General features: G+C 39.9%; 1 non-coding gene across 1 annotated transcript; it reads right to left on the bottom strand.

Moving 5' to 3' along the window:
• Positions 1–1,645: 1,645 nt before the first annotated feature.
• On the bottom strand, positions 1,646–1,775 carry LOC115032706. Its single transcript, XR_003838327.1, has one exon. It is a non-coding gene; the product is annotated as a small nucleolar RNA SNORA17 (small nucleolar RNA).
• Positions 1,776–5,846: the final 4,071 nt, after the last annotated feature.

The following is a 5,846-nucleotide window of genomic DNA, read 5'->3' as shown; positions in this document are numbered from 1 at the left end:
ATGATATGTACTCACTGATAAGTGGATATTAGCCCAGAAACTTAGTATGCCGGAGATATAAGATACAATTTGCAAAACACATGAAACTGAAGAAGAACGAAGACCAAAGTGTGGACACTTTGCTACTTCTTAGAATTGGAATTAACACTTCTTGATTGATCCACAGGTAGAAGACAGTACTTCTCATGCCCTAACTTTCCATTCCTGTCTTCTTCCCTCCAGTTATGAAACTGGATTTCCCTCCTCCCAGCAGACAACACTTCCCCTCCATTTCTATACAGTTCTACAGAAAAACCAACCTTAACAGGCAGCTGAGCTCACATGGGGAGAACGCTGTCTTTACAATGTACAGTTGTGGTAGAATGCAATGGTGTGAAATTGGAACAAAAATCCTAGCCCACGTTGAAAGAAGCAATCACCAGACAGCTCAAGTTGAGCACATGATAAATTGCCAAGGCTTTAGATTCTCAAATGTTTTCTCCTAGGCTGAATTCAATAACTATGTTTCCTTTCAGATGACTATTAAACTATGGTTTCAGCCGAGCAACACCTACTGAATGTCAAATGGTGGGCTCTGCATATATGGCATTCAATGAAGCTACATCCTGCCTGAGGAAGAATTTGACACTTCTGCACAGACTGATGCCAAACCAGTCCACCTGGGCAAGAATTATAAATGGTGAGGCTAAAACTAGAGTAAGGTGTCAAAGTCACAATCAATGAGAAATATTCCCTGCTAAGGAAAAAAGATACAGTGTTTTCTTAATTATAAAAGCTGAGTTCAGAAATGGATACTATCACTTCATATAGTGATAAGCAGGTTACTTATCAATAATGAGCAGATAATTCCTGGTTAGTAAATCTAAATTGCAAATAAGTCTTAACACTAAAAATATCAAGAAAAAGCACTAGTCAAACCTAAACTAAGAATAGGTTTAATTCAGATGTGTGAGATCATGTGTATAGATGACAGAAAAGGCAAAAACTAAGTGTCTGCAGGAACTAGGAGAATTGAGGATATGGAGGACAGAGGAAAAGCAGAAAGGGCAAAATGGAAAGTTAGAATATGTTCAAGTACATTACATAATTGTATGAAAGTATGTAATCAAAATTCTTTCTAGAATTTTTAAGGTCTGGGTCCTTGAAATTCTAACAAGCTAAGCTCTTCCTACTGCTCACTACTGTCCAGTCTCCAGTTCTGCCTCTCTGAAGTGTGACCACATCCTTCTGTTTCTCTTTCACTTCCATTTCTTCACCACCTACTTGCTCCTTTTAGTGGTGCCCAGGGTCTCTGAGTCTCTGGGATCATTTCAAGAGTGGTCTCAGGAGTGCTATGGCCTGCATTATGACTCTAGGGGTCATTTCAGTTACGATCTGCACCCCTAGTCAGGCCTGTGTAGCACCAAACTGGTAGTCATCTCTGGATAGCTCCCTGTCTGGTCCTCACAGCACCAGTCAAGTGATCTTCTTGGGCTAGCTCCTCATCTGTCCTGTCTGAGTGATCCCTTTTGAGAGTCTTCTGTCTCAGACTTACTCCCTCCTGGGGCTCAAGGTCCCAAGTCTGGTTCTTCTAGACTCTGAGGCGATGTTCCTCATCCTGAGAGCCCATCTGGCCCTGCCCGTCACTCATTCTCTCAAGCTTTTTTTTCAGGGAATGTTAGGCATTCAGATGTTCATAGGTCACAACACTGAGTGAAGATATAGCCTCTCTCTTCTCTGCGACCTACTGATGAATTTGTGTCATAGCCACCCTCCCCACTGCCTCAAGGGGCCGGGTTGTTTTGTTTCTTCACATTTGTTTGTGTGTGTGTGTGTGTGTGTGTGTACCACAATGAACTTATGGGTGTCAGAGGACAACTTGAAGGTTTTTATTTTTCCATCCTGTGATCTATGGGAATCAAACTCAGGTGATTAAACATGGCAGCAAATGCTTTTACTCCCTGATCCTTCACACCAGCTCTGGCCTGTCATTTTGTAAAGGTGATATAAAAAAATCCAAAAGTTTTTCAGAATCTTGGAATCTAGAAAGGCACAACAGCAAAGTACAGCACATGTTCCAGAACTGTGTCTTAGACCAGAGGTTTTGGTTTTTGTTTGTTTGTTTGTTTTTGGTTTTCATTTTTATTAGATATTTTCTATATTTACTTTTCAAATTTTATCCCCTTTCCTCATTTCCCCTCTGAAACTCCCCCTATCCCATCCCCCTCACCCTGCTCACTAACCCACCCATTCCTGCTTCCCTGTCCTGGCATTCCCCTACATGGGACATCCAGCTTCACAAGGCCAAGGGCCTCTCCTCTCATTATTGTCCCACAAGGCCATCCTCTGCTACATATGTGGCTGAAACCTTGAGTCCCTCCTTATGTACTCTTTGGTTGGTGGTTTAGTCCCTGGGAGCTCTAGGGGTGCCTGTTGGTTCATATTGTTGTTCATTATATGGGGCTGTAAACCCCTTCAGCTCCTTGGGTCCTTTCTCTAGCTTCTCCATTGGGGACCCTGTGCTCAGTCCAATGGATGGCTATGATAGACCAGAAGTTAAAGTATATAAAAGGCATTCCTAAGAAACTATTATGTGACTTATTTTATATGGCTACTATGTTGCTGTTAAAATTTCTGACTATGATAACCATACTATGGTAATTTTAAAAATATATTTAATCTTGGGAAACAGATATAGAAGTACTTAAAATACATGTATGTATGTATGTATGTATGTATGTATATGTATATGTATATGTATATTATATATAATTAACAGTCAAATGATTAGACAGATAGATAGTATAGACAGTGACTGAAAGAGGGAAAGGGAATGGAATTCATAGTCACATAAATGAGCACAGCTAGATATACAGTTTGATAGATAATAGAGAAGATAAAGAAAGTAAACACTTAACAATATTAATACAGTGAATCCAACTGAGAAGAATGTTGGGAGTTTCCATTCCACTCTTGAAATGTATTTGTAATTTCAGATACCAAATGCCAAAAAAGAAAACGATGAAATGTTACATGGTCAAAACATTACAGAATTTGTTCTTCATAAACTTAGTGCTTTTATTTCTCTGAATCTTAGATTCTTCACAAGCATCATGGGGAAATAATCCCAGCCTCTCTCCAGCTGCAGAAGAGCACTAAACAAGATGTGAAACCACCAGTTAATTACAGGACTGTACACATAGTAACAGATATTCAGGACTACACACATAGCAACAGACATTCAGGACTGCACATATGATGGACACTCAGTGGACTCAAGTTTACCATAAAACCTGGGTAATTCTCCCCAAATGCACATAAAAAAAGCCTGAAGTACAAGCATATCACTCTTTTTGTTACTGAGAAAAAGGCATTGTGAATTCCAACCATACTAACAGAAGGAAGCTGTATGTTTATTTGCTTCCTCTTGGTTAAGTTGTTTTCTGTCTTTGTTCAGTGTTATTTTGTATACAAATGTGGTTTTGTGCCTACTATTGACTCTTCAAAACATTCTTCATGTGAGCAGTCTATGAATTAGAACAGCCAAAACCCTAAGCTTAACTATCAAACTTGACTCATAGCAACACCTGTGACCCACTCACCAGCGAGCTCTCAAAAAACAGGTGCCAGTGGCCATACTGTTAGAATATTACATATAAGATGAAACACAGTCTTTCTAAATATGAAGGGAATGAAGTTCAAAATGAGCCAATATAGATAGAAGGGGTAAATGGAAGAGAAAATTACCTCAGAGACTTTCAAATCCAATTCTCTGAGAATAACTGCCATTTACTGAGTGTCTAATAGACATGAGGTACATTTCAGAACCATCTTGCAAGTTATGTCCTCTTGTTCTCATCAGTGAGGAACATTCTTACTTCAATCACCCTCTTCTTTCAGTGGTATCTCTCAATCTTGGATCAGTTTTCTTTCTGACTCAGAGATGAAAATCAGTACTGTGTCATTGTGTGAACTCCCTGTGCCTCCCACAACTCAGTACCATGGCTGTGACTCTGCATGAAGAAAAAGCTAGAAGTGAGGAACTATTATTAATCTATATCATGAAGGTAGGCTTATTCTTCCTGCAGTGTCATTGGGCTTTCCTGGAAGTGATAGTGCCGCATTGTGAAAACAGTTGCAATGGAATCAATTGGGTCTCAGCCTGCCACCTCACATTTTCTATAGCCGTGGTTTTCAATCTGGGGGTTGGGGTTTACATATTAGGTATCCTACATGTAAGATATTTACATTGTGATTTATAACAGTAACAAAATTACAGTTGTAAAGTAACAATGTATGGTTGGGGCTGCCACAACACGAGGAACTATATTAAAAGGCACAGGATTAGTAAGGTTAAGAAGAATAGTGCTCTATTAACTATTGCTTTCAATCCCTAACAGATGGGCAACATAGCCAATACATCTCCAAGCTTGGAACTTTTGAGGGCTCCATCAGGAGCAACTCACACCAAGTCCTCCTAAATACAGTCAGAGAAATGTCTTTGTGAGCCAAGGTGAACCCATAGGAATTTCATTCAAGAGACCAGCAGTGAACCACTGCCTATTTCTCTGTCTTTCTCGTGGCACCGATGCTATAGCACACCCAAGTACCCAGCAATGGCCAACTCAAGGCTTTAGAGTAAGAGACAGAGAATGAGAACTTCTCTTCTTGAAAATAATAATTTCAGCATACCCTCTTCTCCACTAATACCTGTTTTTAAACATGGTCTCACTATATAGTTCAGGCTATTCACTAGTCTATAATGTCCTCCCCCTCCCTCCCCTATGCTGGCATTATAAATATACCCCAAACACTCCAGTCTAGTTATTCCTATTCTGATGTACAGTGTTTATCCATTCTTAAAGAAAAAATAAAAAGTCAAAAGCATTTGGAAGGTGAATTGCTAGTCTATACACAACTGCCTTCCTAAAAGACACAGGCGATGTAGTCTATTGCAGCTCCCAAGAGCCTGACAGAATGTTGGCATGCTTGAAGCTAGCAATAGGTGGGAGTTATTTGCTCTCAGGAGATAACTCAGAATAGAGGACCATGTTTAAGGAAGCTGACGCTAAGATTCTGAGTTCGCCTTCTTTTCCAGCTTCTGGTGTAAAGTAGCTTTAACCAAACCAAACTCAGTATCAGGCAGAGACAATTTGTATTCAATTGTCTTCAAGATTGTTTTTTTTCCCAAGACAGGGTTTCTCTGTATAGCCCTGGCTGTCCTGGGACTCACTCTATAGACCAGGCTGGTCTCAAACTCAGAAATCCGCTTGTCTCTGCCTCCCAAGTGCTGGGATTAAAGACATGTGCTATCACTTCTCTGTTTTTCAAGCTTGTTTTTAATGTTAAATGAAACAAATAGTCAATTACTTATTAGTTATTCAGGGCCTAAAGTCCCCAACCTAAACCATACTTCCTGTCTGTCCCTTCCCAGAGAGATTGATAGGCTCTGGGTTCACTTCCATCCTGTAGCTCTATTCATTGATATGTCCTATGGCCTCATAGATTTCCTTTTCAAACCATCATTTCCCTTTCCATCATAAATCCTAAATGGGCTATAAATGAAAACTTAAGTTCATAAATGTATTCTGACCAATTATTTTAAGCAGAAGAAAGCAGGCACACAGAACAACTAGTGTTAGTGTGATTCTCAAATTTGAATGAATTCACATGTGTTTCTTAGAAATATCCATCTAGTTGTCAAAATGATAACTGTCCCACTCTAGGGGGAAATGAGAGGCATTATTACTTGGAGCCAGAGCCAGCAGTTACAGGCTGTATGGTCGCTGTGTGAAAATGAGAGCCTAGAACCCACTGCCAACATAAAGTTTGATTCTAAGTCTTCCGTAGTTCTTCCAAAACAGGTG

The sequence above is a fragment of the Mus caroli genome, chromosome 11 (genome assembly GCF_900094665.2).
Source record: "Mus caroli chromosome 11, CAROLI_EIJ_v1.1, whole genome shotgun sequence".
Taxonomy (NCBI): domain Eukaryota; kingdom Metazoa; phylum Chordata; class Mammalia; order Rodentia; family Muridae; genus Mus; species Mus caroli.
The sequence above is the reverse complement of the archived record's forward strand: the minus strand, read 5'-3'. Positions and strand labels throughout refer to the sequence as shown.